We start from the raw sequence: 18,302 nt of genomic DNA, 5'->3' as shown, positions 1-18,302 counted from the left end.
GTTGAGCATCTTTTCATATGTCTCTTCCTTGAGCAGTGTCTGTTCAAGTCCTTTGCCCATTTTTTAATTGGGTTGTTTGTCTTCCTGGAGTGGAGTCGTGTGAGTTCTTTATATATATTTTGGAGATCAGGCCCTTCTCTGAGGTATCATTGGCAAATATGTTTTCCCATACTGTTGGTTCTCTTTGTAATTTGGTGCTGTTTTCTTTAGCCATGCAGAAGCTTTTTTATTTTGATGAGGTCCCATTTGTTTATTCTTTCCTTTATGTCCCTTGCTTTAGGGGATGTGTCTGTGAGGATGTTGCTGCGTGGAATGTCTGAGATTTTCCTGCCAATGTTTTCCTCTAGGACTTTTATGGTGTTATGACTTATATTTAAGTCTTTTATCCACCTTGAATTTATTTTTGTGTATGACGTAAGTTGGTGATTGAGTTTCATTTTTTGCATGTAGCTGTCCAGATCTCCCAACACCATTTGTTGAAGAGGCTATTTTTGTTCCATTTTATGCTCCTGCCTCCTTTGTCAAATATTAATTGGCCGTAAAGGCTTGTATGATTTAAGTGAAGATACAAGTTATATTCTTAAAATAGGAATCAGTAAATTTGATCTCTGTTCCTCTTTATGCCAACTTCTAGTGTAGAAAAGGTTATTTAGTTTCTCATAGCCAAAATATTTGTAATCTATAATATGATGATATTAACTATATTTTTATCTTTAATTTTTTTTTCTTACTTTCCAGATTCACAAAAGTGATATATTGAGGTTAGGAATAGAACTCAAGAAATCCCATTTATTGATTCTATATCAGTCCACATCTATGCCTGTGCAGGGGGATTAATTTTATCTGATTTGTCATGACTCATTAATAAAACACTAGACATGACAGCACTTGACATTTCCAGGTTCCTGCCACGTGACCAGAGTTTGACAAATCTTAAAGCTTATGATTAGACTGTAGGCCTCACAAATATCTAGGTTTGGCCTGCAAACTTTATATACACAGACACTAATCAATTCATGATTTTAGTGACTTAAAATACTTTTAAAATGCTTGACATCCAAAATAAATACAATTTCTTGATTTAAGCAGACACATTTTCCTATGGTTGGTTAATTGTTGCTTGCTGTCACATTTAGAAAGCAGATTGGACTAATTGTAATATTATATTTTAATATGGTGATACTAAAATTAATCATAAATTTCCCAGATGAGAAACAGATTATTTCTTAAAAGTAAAAGAAATCCACTTCCACACGCTACACATTTCACTAAATTTACATTTTACTTCCCATTTTTTCTCAAGAAAAATTCTACAGTTTACTGAAACATCACAACCCAACTCAACTAAGACCTTGTTTATCAACTACTCTTAAAGGATTACCTACACATGTCATTTGTTTGGTTAACTTGTCCATGTTTTTCAAGCTTGAAGATAAGTTTAACTTATTTTCAATTTCTCCTCACCACTCTGCTAATGGAATCACGACCATAAACAAAGATTACCTTTGTCTGCTCTGTACTGATTAGATTTCAAAGAAAAATCTTAAAATATTATTAAAAATGAGTTAGTTTCAGTAGGAAGAACACTGGAAATTAAAATATTACTGGAACTTGATATTTGTATTGCAATAAAAGAAAAAACAAATGGGTAGCAAAAGCAAGCCTGAATAACTACTAAGAAAAACAAGCCATTTTCGAGCTAATTAAGAAAAAAGGGCTACATGTGATTGGTGGAGAATAGAAGTGACCTCTGAGACCCTGCGAAGGTTCCTGAAGCAGACGTGTGTTTGTTTTTTCAGTGTCTTTGTCTGAACACAGTAATGAGAGAAATCGTTTGGTTGTTTTGTCCATTTTAAGTTGAAGGCTGAAACAGAGTTCCTATGTACTTTGAAGTCATGGTCTAAACAGTAAAGCTGACTAGTTTTAAAATTTTTCATTAGCTTACCACAACTAAAGAACAAGAGTAATTGTCAATGTGATATTATTGGACAAAATCATGACTTATATACAGAGGAAAGCCTTGTCCCTGGGTTTCAAAGTAAAAACCTAGGTTTTAGGTTTTTTAAAAAATATTTTTCCTTGTAACTGCCTAATGATTTTGGAAGATATGCATATATTGATTATTTGGTCATTGTTAATTAATTATAAACAAATTAAATAGAAATACTGTAAATATGAAATAATTTTGTTATGCATTCATTATTTAAAAAAACTAATATCCTGAACAAAATATATTTTTAGTTTCACATTTATAAAATATGAGTAATTCTCTTATTTGTTACTGTGGTCATTTAAAAATCTTTCCTAAGAAATTCATTCTACTCATTTAACATTCTATCTTATTGAAGAGTACAGCTGTTTGAAAATGTGGGTTTAAACACTTGTGACTCTTCCCCCTTTTTATTATACAAAGTCTTCTCTTATATACCTTCTCATTAGGTCAGGTCTGCAAGTGTCGGTCAACTTTTTGAGTACCCATTCATTCTTGATGGACTTTAAAACACTGACCTCCCATTGGATAATATGTCCAAACGGGGGTTACTCCAGAGTCTCTTGGAACATATTTTATTTCCTGAGAGTATATGAGTGTTATGATTTGAATGTTTGTGTCCCCCTGAAATTCATAGGTTGAAATCCTAATTGTTAATGTAATGGTGTTCACGTGTTGGGACTTTGGTAGATAATTAAGTTATGAGGATGGAGTTCTCATGAATGAGATTAGTGCCCTAATAAAAAAAGGTCAAAGAGCTGGTTCACTCACTTTCTGCCATACATGGAGAAGTTAGCCATCTGCAACCTGGAAAATGGTTATTACCAGAACCCGACTATACCGGCACCAGGATCTCACATTTCCAAACTCCAGAACTGCGAGAAATCCATTTCTGTTACTCCTAAGTCATCCATTTATGCTGTTTTGTTACAGCAGCTCAAGCTGACTAAGAATAAAAGTCTTACAAGGAAATATTATTACTATTAAGAGGGCTATTGTTTATTGAAGAGTTGTTAAATGACAAGCTCTATGCAGTGTTTTTAAAATATTTGTAAGGTATTTATTTAATTAATTTATTTATTTCAATTACAATTCACATTCACTATTATTTCATATTAGTTTCTAGTGTACAGCATAGTGGTTAGGCAATCTTATACCTTAGAAAGTATTTCCCTGATATTTCCAGTAATCAAATGACACCACACATAGTAATTACAAAATTAGTGACTATGTTTCCCATGCTGAACTTTACATACACATGACTAGTTTGTAAATATCAATCTCTACTTCCCAGTCCCTTCACCTTTTTCACCCAAACCCTTAATTCCTCACTCCTCTAGTAACCATCAGTCTCTTCTCTGTATCCATGAGTCTGCTTTTGTTTTGTTTGTTTATATTATGCTTTAGATTCCACATGTAAGTAACCTTATATAATATTTGTCTTTCTCTGACTAATATATTTCACTTAGCATAATACCCTCTAGGTCCATCCATGTTGCAAATCATAAGATTTTTGTTCTTTTTTATGGCCAAGTAATATTCCATTGTATGTATAAATACCACAGCTTTTTATAACTCGCCTATAAGTGGGCACATGGATTGCTTCCATATCTTGGTTCTTGTAATTAAAATTTTAATGAACACAGGGTTGCATATATGCTTTAAAATTAGTGTCTCAGGATTTTTTGGATAAATTCCCAGAAGTGGAATTGCTAGGTCATAAGGCAATTCCATTTTTAATATTTTGAGGAAATTTCATATTGTTTTCCATAGTGGCTGCACCAATCTGCAATCCCAACAGTGCACAAGTGTAAACTTTTCTTCACATCCCCACCAACACTTGTTTGTTGACTTGTTGATGAAAGGCATTCTGACAAGTGTGAGGCAATACATCACTGTGGTTTTAAATTGCATTTCTCTGATGTTTAGTGACATGGAAAATATTTTCACATGTGTATTTGTCACCTGTATGTCCTCTTTGGAAAAGTGTCTATTCAGGTCCTTTGCCCATTTTTTTAATGGATTATTTGTTTTCTTAGTGTTGAGTTGTATAAGCTCTTTATAAATTTTAGATATTAACCCATTATTAGATGTGTCATTGGCAAACATGTTCTCCCATTCAATGGATTGTCTTTTAATTAATTAATTTATTTATTATAGTTTTTATTGAGGTATAATTAACAAAATTGTATATATTTAAAGTGTACAACTTTATGATTTAGTATACCTATACATTGTGAAATGATTATCGCAGTCAAGTTAATTAAGCCATCCATCACCCCACACAGTTACTTTTTGTATGTGTGAGAATGCTTAAGACCTACTCTCTTTGCAAGTAAAATATGGAACACTTCAAAATTTGCATGTCATACTTGTGCATGGGCCGTGCTAATCTCTGTATCACCGCAATTTTAGTATAAGTGCTGCTGGAATGAGCATGGATTGTCTTTTAATTTGTTCATAGTTTCCTTTGCTGTGCAAAAACTTGTTTGTTTGATATTGTCTCATTTATTTTTTCTTCTGTTCCCTTTGCTCAAGGAGATGTGTCAGAAAAAATATTACTAATAAAAATGGCTGATATTTTACTGTCTATGTGTTTTTCTAGGATTTTATGGTATCAACTCTTATTTTTAAGTCTTTAATCTGTTTTGAGTTTATTCTTGCATATGGTGAGGGAAGGTGATCTGGTTTCAAATTTTTGCACATATCTGTCCATTTTCCCAGCACCATTTATTGAATAGACTGTCTTTAACCCATTGTATGTTCTTGCCTCCTTTGTCAAATATTAATTGACCATATTAGTTGGTATGGGTTTATTTCTGGGGTCTCTATTCTGTTCCATTGGTCTATATGTCTGTTTTTATGCTAGTACAATGCTGTTTTATTTACTATGGCATATCAGGTATCATGATTCCTCCAACTTTCTTCTTCTTTTTTAAGATTGCTGTGAGTATGCAGGGTCTTTGTGGTTTCATATAAATTTTTGGATTATTTGTTCTAGTTTTGCAAAACACATCATTGGTATTTTGATAGGAATTTCATTGAATCTATAAATAGCTTTGATTAACATGGTCATTTCAACCATGTTAATTCTTCCTATCCATGAGCATTGTATATGCTTCCATTTGTATATATCTTCTTCAATTTCATCCTTCAATGCTATAATTTTCTGAGAATAGGTCTTTTACTTCCTTGGTTAAATTTATTTCTAGTTTTCTTGATGTGATTTTAAATGGGTTTGTTTTCTTAGTTTCCTTTCCTAGTAGCTCACTGCTGTTATATAAAATTCAACTGATTTCTGGATATTTATTTTGTCTGTTGCTACATCACTTAATTTATTTATCAGTTCTAGTAGATTTTTTTGTGGAATCTTTATGGTTCCCTATATACATTATCATGTCATCTGTAAGTAATGACAGGTTTATTTCTTTCTTTCCAATTTGGATGCCTTGTATTTCTTCTTCTTTGCTGATTGTTATGGCTACTACTTCCAAACTATGCTGAATAACAGTGGTGACAGCAGACAATCCTGTCTTGTTCCTGATCTTAAGGAATTTTTTTTTTCCCCATTGAGGATTGTGCTAGCTGTGGGTTTTTCATATATAGCTTTTATTACATTGTGGAATGTTCTCTCTACTCTCACATTGCTGAGAATTTTGATCACAAATGTCTGCAGGATTTTATTAAATGGTTTTTGATCATCTATTGATATGATTATATTATTTTTATCCTTCATTTTGTTTATGTGGTGTATCATGTTTATTATTTTGTATCCCCAGAATGAATTATACTTCATCACCATGTATTATCTTTTTAAGGTACTGCTGGATTCATTTTGTTAGTATTTTGTTGAGGGTTTTTGCACCTATGATCTTCAAGGACACTGACCTGTAATATTTCTTTGTGCTGGATTGGTCTATTTCTAGAATTAGGATAATGTTGGCCTTGTAAAATGAGCTTGGGAGTTTTCCTTCACTTGATATTTTCTGGAATGGTTTGAGAAGGATAGCTGTTAATTTTTCTTTGAATGTTCAGTAAAATTCACCTGTGAACTATCCATCCAAGATTTTTGATTGTTGGAAGTTATTTAATTACTGTTTTAATTTCATTATTTATAATTGGTCTGTTCAAAATTTCTTTTTCTTCTTGATTTAGTTTTGGGAGATGGTATGTTTCTATAAATTTTTCTTACTCTTCTAGATTGTCCAATGTTTGGCATATAGTTTTTGTAATATATTCTTATTTCTGTGGTGTCATTGTTACTTTTCCTCTTTAATTTATGATTTATTTATTTGAGTTCTATTTCATTTTTCTCATCTGGTTAAAAGTTTATCAGTCTTGTTTATCTTAGCCTCAGCAATCTTGACAAAGAAGAGCAAAGTTGGAGGGATCACAATACCTGACATAAAACCATACTACAAATGAACTGTAATAAAAACAGCCTGGTACTGGCAAAAGACAAGACACATAGATCAATGAAAGAGAATAAAGAGGCAAGAAATAAACCAAAGTCTCTATGCTCAATTAATATTTGACAAGAGGGATACAAACATACAATGCAGTACAAATAGTCTCTTCAATAAATGGTGTTGGGAGAATTGGACTGGTACATGCAAAAATATGAAACTACACCACCAACTTACACCATACATCAGAATAAACTCAAAATTCATAAAAAGACTTAAATGTAAGTAATGAGACCATAAAAGTCATAGCAGAAAACATAGGCAGTAAAATTTCAGATATCCCACTTAGCAATATTTTTGCTGATATAATTTCCTAGGACAAAGGAAATAAAAGAAAAAAAAAAAACAGTGGGACTGCATCCAATTAAGAACTTCTGTTTTGCTAAAGAAACCATATCAAAATGGAAAGTGAACTAACTGTATGGGAGAACATATTTGTAAATGATGCATTGGACAAAGGTTTAATATCCAAATTATATAAAGAACTCATATGACTCAATACCAGGAAGAAGAATAATCCAATTAAAAAATGGGCAAAGGACCTGAATAGACACTTATCAAAGAAGGACTTACAGATGGTCCATAGACATATGAAAAGATGCTCAACATAACTAACCATCAGAGAGATGTACATCACACCTGTCAAAATGGCTATCATTAATAAATAAACAAGTGCTAGCAAGGATATGGAGAGAAAGGAATCCTAGTGTACCATTGGTGGGAATGCAGACTGGTACAGACATTGTGGAAAGCAATATGGAATTTGCTCAAAAAATTAAAAATGGAACTGCCTTATGACCCAGTGATTCCACTACTGGAAACATACACTAAGAATTCTGAAACACCAATTCAAAAGAACTTATGAACCTTTATGTTCACAACAGTGCTATTTATATAGCCAAGTCCTGGAAACAGCCTACGTGCCCATCAGTAGATGAGTAGATTAAAAAACAAAACAAAACTGTAGTATGCCTATACAATGGAATACTATGCAGCAAAAAGAAAGAAGGAACTCCTACTTTTGCAGTAACGTGGATGGAACTGGAGAATATTATGTTAAGTGAAATAAGTTGATAAGTCATATACCATGATCTCATTTGTAAGAGGAATCTAATGAACAAAATAAACTAATGAGTAAAAAAGAATCAGAGACCTAGAAACATGGAACAAACTGATAATGGCCATAAAGGAGAAGAAAGGGGAATAATGGTGGAAGGGAGAAGGGACTAGTCAAAGAATGTGTATGAATGACCCACAGACATGGACAAACAGTGTGTGGATTGACTGTGGGAGCAGGAAGTGGGCTGGCAGAGGAGGGCAAAGAGGGAAAGTTGGGACAAATGTAATAGAAAAACAAAAAATACCTAAAATAAAATAAAATAAAATAAAATAGTAAGGTAAAAAATCATATCTTTTTCAAAGAACCAACTCTTGGTTTCATTGACTCTTGTATTGATCTTTTAGAATCTGTTTTGTTTATTTCTGTTCTGATATTTATTATTTTCTTCCATCTACTCACTGTGGTCTTTGTTGTTCTTTTTCTAGTTCTTCAGTATAAGGTTAGATTGTTTATTTGAGAATATTCTTTTTTCTTGAGGTAGGCTGGTAATGCTAATAATTTCCCTCTTAGGACTGCTTTCAGTGTGTCCCATAGATTTTTGGTTGTTTCGTGTTCATTTGAATTTGACTTAAGGTATGTTTTGATTTCTTTCTTGATTTCAGTGTTAACTCATTTATTTTTTAGTAATATGTTATTTAGTCTCCATCTGTTTCTGTGTTTATCTTTTCTTGTGACTGAATTCTAGTTTCATAGCAATATGTCCAGAGAAGATGCTTGATTGATTTCAATTGTCTTAAATTACTGAGACTTGTTTTGTGTCCTAGCACGTGGTCTGTCTTAGAAAGTGCTTTGTGTGCACTTGAAAAGAATGTATATTCTCCTGCTCTGGGGGGAAATTCTCTGAAGATATCAATTAAATCCATCCGCTTTAGTATGTCACTTAAGACTGCTATTTCTTTATTGATTTTCTGTCTGGAAGGTCTATCCATCAATGTCAGAAGTATAAAAATCCTCTACTATAGTTATACTACTGTTGATATCTCCCTTCATGTCCTTCAAAATTTGATTCATATATTTAAGTGCTCCCATCTTGGGTGCATAAAAGTTTAGAAGGCTTATGTCTTCTTGTTGGATTGCTCCCTTTATCATTAGGTAGTGTCCTTTGTCTCTTAATATAACCTTTGTTTTAAAGTCTATTTTGTTTGTCATATGTATCATTACCTTAGCTTTTTTTTCATATTCATTTGCATGATATATCTTTTTCCATCCCTAGACTTTTAGTCTGTGTGTGTCTTTCATTCTGAGGTGGGTCTCTAGACAGCATATATATGGATCTCTCTTTTTTTCAAGTAAGTTCTCAATCTAGCATCTTCTTCATTTCAGATATTGTATTATTTATTTCTGTTGCTTATTTTTTATGGTTTCTATGTTCTTTATCATTCTGTTGAAGTTCTTGCTAAGTTTCTTGAGCGTCCATATAATCATTTTTTGTGAACTCTATGGTAGATTGCTTGCACCCATTTCATTTAGTTCTTTTTTCAGGAGATTTCTCCTCTTCTCCTATTTTGTGCATGTTTCTTTGTCTCCCCATTTTTGTTGTCCCTTTGTGTTTGTCTTTGTGTATTAGGTAGATCTGCTATTTCTCCCAGTCTTGTTAAGACAATGTTATATAGTAGGTGTCCTGTGTGAACCAGTGGTACAGTCTCCTTGATAGCCTGTGTTGGGTGCCCTATGCTAACTGCTTTATGTGGAACTACTCTTTTAATTCAGACTAAAACCCTATGAAATAAGATCTATTGTAATCTTCACATGATGGATAAGAAATGAATCATAGTTTACACAGCTGTTAATTCACAGAGCCGAGACTGAAAGTAATACCAGAACACTCTTTGAAAGTGCTTTCTGTGTAATGGAATCCTAACCACTGACTTTTCTCTTTTCTGTTTTAGCAAAGGGATATGTTTTTATTTTTGTTTATTTATCTTTACATTTACATGTTAACATTTATTTCCTTCAAAATGATACCTTATTTTTTTAAGGGAAGACCAGATTACATAAAAGTAAACATTTTATAAGAGACTTTTGGGAGGTGGGGATGGGTGAGGTTGGGAGCCAAGGTGAGGTGAAAATGGAGACAACTGGATTTGAACAACAATTAAAAAAAGAGACTTTTTAGGACATATGAGTAAATATAAATTGCAGAGATCTTACGAATTATTGTACCTAGAGACACACACAGAACAGACAGACACACTCACAAAAGGTAAAGATTCAGCTTGTTATGGTGACATAATTGGGACATATCAGTTTCTCTGGAAATAAATTGATATTAGAATAGCAGAGAACAGAGAATAGCAATAAGGAGTTAGCTCTTGGACATAATGTTTGAATATTGTTAGTTGTCTTTAAAAAATTCTGAAAAAATAATTGTCCATTGTGTATAATATAGCAGAAAATATCAGAAAATAATCTATTAATTACTTTTAAAAATTTTACTCAAGAAATCAACCTCTAAAACACATGTACACTGGTGGTACCAGTTGATGTATACCACTATTTGCAGAGATAATGCAGTAAATTAACAAGTTATGGTGAATGTTTTTCTATTGACTATTATGTACACATAATAAAAACAGTATGAATGGCATTAAAAAAGGGTGACAGAGGACAGGAGGGAGAGTTTTTAAAGAATATCACCTCATTCCATTCTTGCGTGATTTTAATGAGAATGTTAGCTGTAGTCAGGATCTCCTGTTATCAAGAAATCATAGTTTAAACAGAGGCTTGCAAACCTTTTCTATAAGGAATGAGAGTGTAAATATTTTAAGCTTTGCATGCTAGCTGGTCTCTGTTACAACTATTGAACTCTGCCCTTGTAGCACAAAAGTAGCCATAGGCATACATAAACAAATTGGGATGGCTGTGTTTCATTGAGCTGTATTAAAACAAGTAAAACAAATAAAACAAAAGCAAAAATTGACAATCAGCCTGCAGGCCATAGTTTGGCAATCCCTGGCCTAAAAGATAGAGACTGTGGAACACAAATCCTCCTGAATATTGAGAGAGAGAAAAAGAGAGAGAGATAGACCACTTAATGATGAAATTATAAAAGATCACAACAGAGAGCTTGTCAAAATGATTTGTAAAAAAGTATGTGCCAACATACTTCATATTATTTATCATATAAACACAGAAAAAATTAATTCTATACCTTGAGGCAGTGAGATCCAATTAAAATGAGAAGATTTTAATAAAGTCAAAACAATGTCATCACACAGCTGGTGAGCCTGAGCAATTATTAAAGATTCTATGACAGTATGATCAGGACATCTTCATAAGAAAACATATTCACATAGAAATATGTTGATTGGATTTCAGACCATGTCAGAATCTCAAACATGGACATGGACAATCTCTAAGCTCTTTACTGAGGTTCTTATAGATATGTGCCTCATGTCTACCTTTACTTTTTCTTTCTCCAACATTGGTAGAAGATTTGAAAAGTAGAGTGCAGTCATTTTCACTACATACACACTTCTATATACAAATACATACACGTAAAAAGAAAAAAATGTATTGCTTAAAGAGCTAGCATCACGGAGGATTCAGATTTGAAATTCAATGAGTGGGAATAGAAAATGCCACTGGTGAAAGCATTCTCCTTGTTACCTATCTGGCCACAGGCACTTTTTCAAGGTCTTTACCTACTCTTTGACTACACAACATCTTCTGAACAGGCTCAGTTACATCAGCATCATCAAAGACAAAAGAAAGTAAAAGTAATAATCATTCTTTTTCTAGGCATAGGAAAGGTTTTAGTTACTGGTCAGTAACCCAATGTTGGAAAATTGGGCAGATCTTACAAAAATGCATTTAAAACAATACTGCCAAATCTATTTTTCTTTATGTTTTCCATACATGTGAATTATAACATTATTTCACAACATTCATAGCATATGAATCACACAAGTTAAATTTATAGGAGTTCTTTTCTCATATTCTCCTTCTCTCCATTTCTAAGCCCTGAAAATTTCTATAGATTCTATTTTCAATAAATAAATATGGCCCTGGCTGGTGTGACTCAGTGGATTGAATGCTGGCCTTCAAACCAAAGGGTCGCCGGTTCAATTCCCAATGAGTGCACATGTGTGGGTTGCCGGCCAGGTCCCCCGTAGGGGATGTGTGAAAGGCAATCACACATTGATGTTCCCTCTCTTTCTCCATCCCTTCCCCTCTGTCTAAAATCATAAATAAATAAAATTTTTTAAATAAATAAATAAATATGTAGTTAAAGATGTTGACAGTGGAACTAAGGTTCACTTTTAAAGAATCTATCTTTTACATCACTCTCATACAGTAGCAGAGTAAGAAGAAATTGCACCAAGAAACGTAAAAATGAAAAGTGTACACCATCATGATAGTTCAAGTCCCTGGCTACAGCTGTCTCTTATGTACCTTCCATCTACCCTACCATTCTCTGCATTTCCATTTTGTGATACGACTTAATGTATTTCCTGTTTTAGCTTAAACAACTGTATTGTGACTAAAGAATTTAGAAAAATGAAAAGTACCAGTTCTCTCTGTAGCTTTAATCCTTCCTGTCACCTCTTTGAAGACCTGCTTCATATCTATAACTAGAATTTTATCCCTGGACTACTTTTTGAAACCATCCTGAGGTTATAGTCAAAGGTCCAGCATAGTCTTTTTTCCTTCCTTAGTTTTATTTTTGTTTTATAAGGCTTGACTTGTTTGTTTTTTTCTGAATCCCAACAGGTAGACTGTCGAGAGCCTTAGAATCAAAAAACAGGAATTTCTAAGAGCACTGAGAGATCATGAAGGCACTCAATAGAAACAAATCTTGGTGGAGCCCTGACTGAAGTGGCTCAGTTAGTTGGCATCATCCTCCAGAGGGAAAGTTCACTAATTTGATTCCCTGTCAGCGTACATGCTTGGGATGTGGTTTGGTCCTCATCCGGGGCTCTTCTGAGAGGCAACTGATCAGTGTTTCTTTCCCTCTCTTTGTCTCTCCCTGCCCTTCTCTCTAAAAAATAAATAAATAACATATTTTAAAAAATAAATCTTGCTGTGCAAAGCCAGATCCCAGTGGAATAAACATTTTGAAACAAGATAGGCAGTAAGTTGTCCAATGAAAGATTGTAGGAAAAAAGAAGTTAGATGAAGGAAATTGACTAATAATTGCCCCAATCACAATACTTATAATAAATAATCATTAGCACATTGTGATATTGGTAAAACACTCCTGTCAGAAGGTCTGAATGTTTGCAATGAGTCTTTTGTGAAATAATTTAACCTTGTTTAGTTTCAGTTTCTTTTTCTATTATTAAGTATTAATATCTTATCTGGCTATATCATAGCTGTGGTGTGAAGACAAAATAATTGAAGAATAGGTAAATCTGAAAATCAGATAAAATATTATAAATAGGAAAGTCCTTTAAACATAATACCAAGCCAAAAGAGTAAGTCTCATAGTGGAACATCAGATACTGAGATAGACTAATTGGACTAAAGGTTTTTATACCCCCTCCCTCATTCACACCTAACAGGGGCTATATTTTCTATTTACTTGTATATAAGCATTGCCAAAAGTTAGAATATTAGTACTTTGTAAGTAATTTAGTGTTCTGAGGATAACAAGAAAAAGATTATTTCTGGTTTTCAAGTTCTGGATTCAGTAAGTAATACAAATATACCACTTGGTGAAGACCTGGCAATTTCACTGATATTGCTAAAAATTAAATGAGAAAAACATGATATTTTGGGCCTCCTTTAAGGGTTGTTTTTTTTTTTTTGATACCTCAAGGATGCATGATAAGTAGATTTATGAAAACAAAATAGCAAGAGCTCCCAGTTCCAGAATTGTGACAGACCCATTGATAAAACCTGCTCATGCAAAGCTTTTCCCCAAGTTGGGGAAAATAACAGTTTATTATTATATTTCTCCTAAAGTAAAAGAAAAGCTCTTAGAAACTTGAATCCATCAATCCTATTTTAAGTAGATAAGTCATTAGGGGTTTTTTTCTTTTATTAAAATGAGCACAAAATGAACTATTTTACTATTTAGCTGCACTTTGAAACTTAGCTTTCTACACATTTTAATTTTCCAAGTCAAAATCTCTGCCAACACCTTCAAAATGTAGCTCTGACCTTATGACAGCAAAGGAAACTATTTCAATCTGGTAAAAAATTAATGAAAATGTATTGAAGAGAATGGCAACGTAACTATGTTTAATCACTAAATTCAAGCATTTAGCATAATAATCAGTACCTCTTCAGTGTAAATATACAGCCAATAATCTATGGTTCCATTCCTTGCTCTGTCTATGTATTCCTGCAGTAGGTATTTAGCATCTATTATGTACAAGGCATTGAGCTAGGAAAAAATAGAATAATATACCATGACAATCTTTTCAAAGAACATCAAATCCAAGAAGGGAGAAGGTGCAATTTTCATGTCCTAAGCTTTTTTCATTAGTATTCTATCCTTGGGTAAGTCACTTTTCCTACATCATCCAAATCATTCAACACTTTTTTTTATTTATTGAGGACTTCCCATGGGCCATGGGCCATGGGCCATGGGCCATGGACTGAAAACAAGAGGGACTGAGGAAGAAAGAGACCTATCCCAGCTTTTGTGGGGCTGATGTTATACTGTATAAGACAGATATTAAATAATTGAACCCAGAAACAAATTGTACACAGACTATAAAATGTAATAAAAGCATTTGGTGTGAAAGAATATTTAAAACTTAAACCCCTGATTTATTGTGCCAGTCCTAGAGATTTATCTGAGGAAACAAAAGTTAACCTGCTACCCAAAGGAAGTGAGAACACTGTCAAAAAGCAACTGGGAGAGTGTAGCAGGCTTGAGTATTTGAGGTCAGTGTGGCTAGCATGCAGAGATCAAAGTGAAGAAGAGCAAAGGATGGACCCAAAGAGCTAGATACAGCCCAGATCCCATAAGTCCTTTTGGACATGTTAAGAAGTTTTACATTTATTCTATGAGAAATGAAAAAAATCACTGAAGGATATTAAACAACTGAATGATATGATCAGATTTGTATTTGTAAAGGTTACTTGGGCTTCAGTGTCAAGTGTACTGATAAAGTAAGGACAAACAAACTGGGTGAACATACTGAAATGTAGCTAGATCTCCAAAAGCCATGGTTGTGAATGAAAAATGAAAAGATAGGTTGCATTCCATAGCACAATGCCATTTATATAATGATGGCTTGTCCAGAACACAAATAAATAAAAGGATACACATGAAACCCCTTAAAATTGTTGTTCTTGAAAAGCAGCATAGAAACAGTGACAGGGAGATGGGGTAAAGGGAATAAGTAACTGGGTAAAACAAGAGTCCTTTATAAACCAGTGATGGTAGTAGAATAGGAAATGATGAGTATAATTAACAGAAAGTTTTGTACCTGAGTTCTTCCTTTGGTGTCCATATAAGGAATACAATTTTAGATGAGTCTTAGTGGATGAGTAGGTTTAGATAAAAAGGAATGAAAATTGTTATTTTTCAGGCACAGTATGAATATAGCAAATATCTGCAAAACACTGAGAGTGTTTGAACACAGGTGTTTGATTTACTTTTGTTGGAACATAATTATAATCATAAAGGAGGATAGGGAAAAAGACTAAGAAAAGATGTTGGGCCTAGATATTGACAACATTGCATGCCCCATGGAGGTGAACTTGATTTCTAAAAAAAAAAAAAAAAAAGTGTATAAATGATTTTAAACAGGAAAGTTTATCACTTAAGTGTAGGACAATACTAGAAACAAGCTACAGTGAAGAGTAAAACTCAGTCCTTACTTTTGTCATTCTCATAGTGGAAGGTTTTCACATTCAATATTTACTGAATGCCTACTAAGTACAGAGGAGAGCAGATGTACAAATGAATAAGATATGTACCTTGTCATGTTGTAGGTATAAATGGAATGATAGGGACCCTCATCAAAAAGGAGACCTCTCAGAGAATATTGGAGCTGGACCTTGAGGAATGATTAGGCACAAATCAAACAAAGTTGATTCACATATATTATCAGCTCCTTTCATTCTGATCTCAAGGCATTGAGCTAGGGATGAATACTCTTTTCAAAGAACATCAAATATGAAAAGGGGAAAGGTGCAACTTTCCTGTCCTAAGCTTGACTTTCATTGATATTCTGAGCTTGGGTAAGTCACTTTTCCTATGTCATCCAGTCATTCAACACTTTTTTTGAATGTGAATTCAACACATTCAAAAAAAGTATTCATGATTGGGAGGGTGAAGTAAACAGCACATATTAAAGATGTCCTTCCAGGGGATATTCTGGGCTATCTAGCAAGATGAGAAGAGAATAGTCTGTTAGTCCTGTCAATCCTTGTGTTCGTCTTCCTAATATCACTGTTTTCTCTGAAGTATCTCTTTTGTTTAGCTCTAGGTGGATGAACAAAAGTATTCCTTAAGAATATTGATCTTTCAGGGTGTTAAATGATGCATTTACCAAACAAAATATACTATTTCTAACACATTATAACTAATTCAGGCAAATGCATTCTTTAAAGAGAAGTCTTACTTTCATTCTCTCTACATAAAGACAGAATTAGTAACCAGGTTAAAACAGAAGTCCTCTGTCAATATTATTTATATTATTGACATTATATTATTTATATTGATTTATATTATTAATGGTAGCAAACAGTCATCTCTTTTGAGGCAGGATAGTAAGAAGCCAGAAAAATTATTTGGCAAGTGGAATGGAGGAACTGAGATGGACAGCTGATTCAAACTGGCCTCTTCCAGCACCCTGAGTCATCTGCCACCTTCTCCTTTGCATGACCACTCCAGGAAGCATTAAGCCCTAAGGACAAGGAGGTTCTGATCAGCATCAAATAGCTTAGGAACAAACCCTCAGTCTGTTGACCACAGAAAGAGTTTTGGTCAAACTACAGCTAACATCTAGGTCTCAGTTGTGTTTCAGTTCCAGGGCCCCCAAAAGCAGTAAAACAAGACAAGGTGATGCCATGGCTGACATTATGACCAGGTACAATGACTAGTGACCTCCTACCCTAGTGCCAACCAATCAGTGGAGACATAACTCTGAAAGGTCATACCTTAAGGCTGATGAATATTGAGATCTTCCCCTGAGAATTCCCCTAAAATTTCTGTCTTTAGAAAAGAGATCAAAACACTTATAGCAAAGGACTCAGTGTGCGCTCTCCTTGGATCATACATGTGCCAATCTACCCCTCTTTCCTCAGACATGCATCTTTGCTTTTCTGTCTCTTAATCTCTAAATGTTCCCAGAAGATTTATAACCAGGGGTTCAATAAGTCCCGGGCTAACTCACTGAACCTGTCTTCAAGGGCCCTCCTTTTGACTCTGTAACTTATTTCCTGAGTTTATCCAAGCCAGCTGGCTCACTTCTTCTGCCTCTGTGCTAAATAAACTAACTCTTGTGTTAGAGTTCTTGGCTCTGAATTCGTTCTTTGCTGAACTCAGGTTGCTGAACATCACCACCAACACTTTAACAAAAGGGCTTTCTCTTTCCCAGACACCAGTGAACATAGTCATTTATAGTGTTTGATATTAATGTACTCTAATGGGTTTAAATTTCAGCTGAATTTAAAACTAGCAACCAACATTTTAAAAGTTAATCATTATTTTCCAAATTAAGTGATTTATTTTGCATACTGTGCATTGTGCTTCCTAAGTGGCATTTTATTTTTTTATTAATCTGCTACTTCCTTCTGTTGATCAGTGTCAGTAGCTTGTCAAGGACACCTTGCTTTGGTACCCATGCAAATAGGATTTAATTATCACCAATGAATTTGCAAAACTTGTATAATTCATTAATTTGAAAAACATGAGACTTAATGCAGGGGAATTTGGAGCTGCTGTCAAAGACACTTTAAAATTACTCTATTTATACATTAATTATTAATACACCAAAAATGTCTGGTGCAACTAATTTTAATTATGAAAAATCACAACTAACAAAATAAAATGCATTGGGTCAATGTCATTATCTTATTTCTAGCACAAGTTTTTATAAAACCGACATTTATTTATATTAAAATATAACCATATTGGAAAGCCAACATGACTTAAACAAAATATACCAGCAGAGCATACCTAAATTATCCCATTAATGCGTTAATCCCCTTCAGTTCATGTTATGCATGTGAACATAAAGAGAAGCTAATTCTCTACAAGTCTTCCATTTACCTGTAAAAGTTTTAACTGTACCTGTCCCACTTACACAATGATTTATCTTATACCTTCAAGTAGTTTTGAAATTATTCATTTACTAAATTCCAATTGATCATCTATTCAATGCAAGGTCCAATACAAGGCATTAGGTAGTAAAACATACCAGTAGTCCATACTTGATACGCTCATACTATAGTAAAATATATTTTATTTCCATTGAAAATTATATGATCACTATAATGACTTGATCATTTATGATATGCAAGCTCTATAAGTGCTTTACTTCTCTTCTTACAGATGAAATAAATTATATTTATTAGACAAAACACTTGTGTTTTTTGCAAACCCCCTTATATCAGACTCTGTTTATTGCCACTCTTTGAAAATGCTCTTGTCTATATTAAAATGACCTCCAGCTTACCAAATCTACTGCTCAACTGTGACGCCTCATCTTCCTTGACCTAGCAACAGCATGTGTGACCATTGATCACATCCTCTTCTTTGAAATACTTTCTTCACTTCACTTCGATTCCAGTCTTCATATTCTCCTAACATTTCTGAAAT

The 18,302-nt window shown here is 33.6% G+C and overlaps 1 non-coding gene across 1 annotated transcript; it reads right to left on the bottom strand.

Annotated features, from left to right (window-relative positions):
- Nucleotides 1-4,326: 4,326 nt before the first annotated feature.
- On the bottom strand, nt 4,327-4,429 carry LOC112314431 (U6 spliceosomal RNA). Its single transcript, XR_008427037.1, has one exon. It is a non-coding gene; the product is annotated as a U6 spliceosomal RNA (small nuclear RNA).
- Nucleotides 4,430-18,302: the final 13,873 nt, after the last annotated feature.

This window comes from Desmodus rotundus, chromosome 5 (genome assembly GCF_022682495.2).
Source record: "Desmodus rotundus isolate HL8 chromosome 5, HLdesRot8A.1, whole genome shotgun sequence".
NCBI lineage: Eukaryota > Metazoa > Chordata > Mammalia > Chiroptera > Phyllostomidae > Desmodus > Desmodus rotundus.
This window is presented reverse-complemented; position numbering and strand designations above follow the sequence as displayed.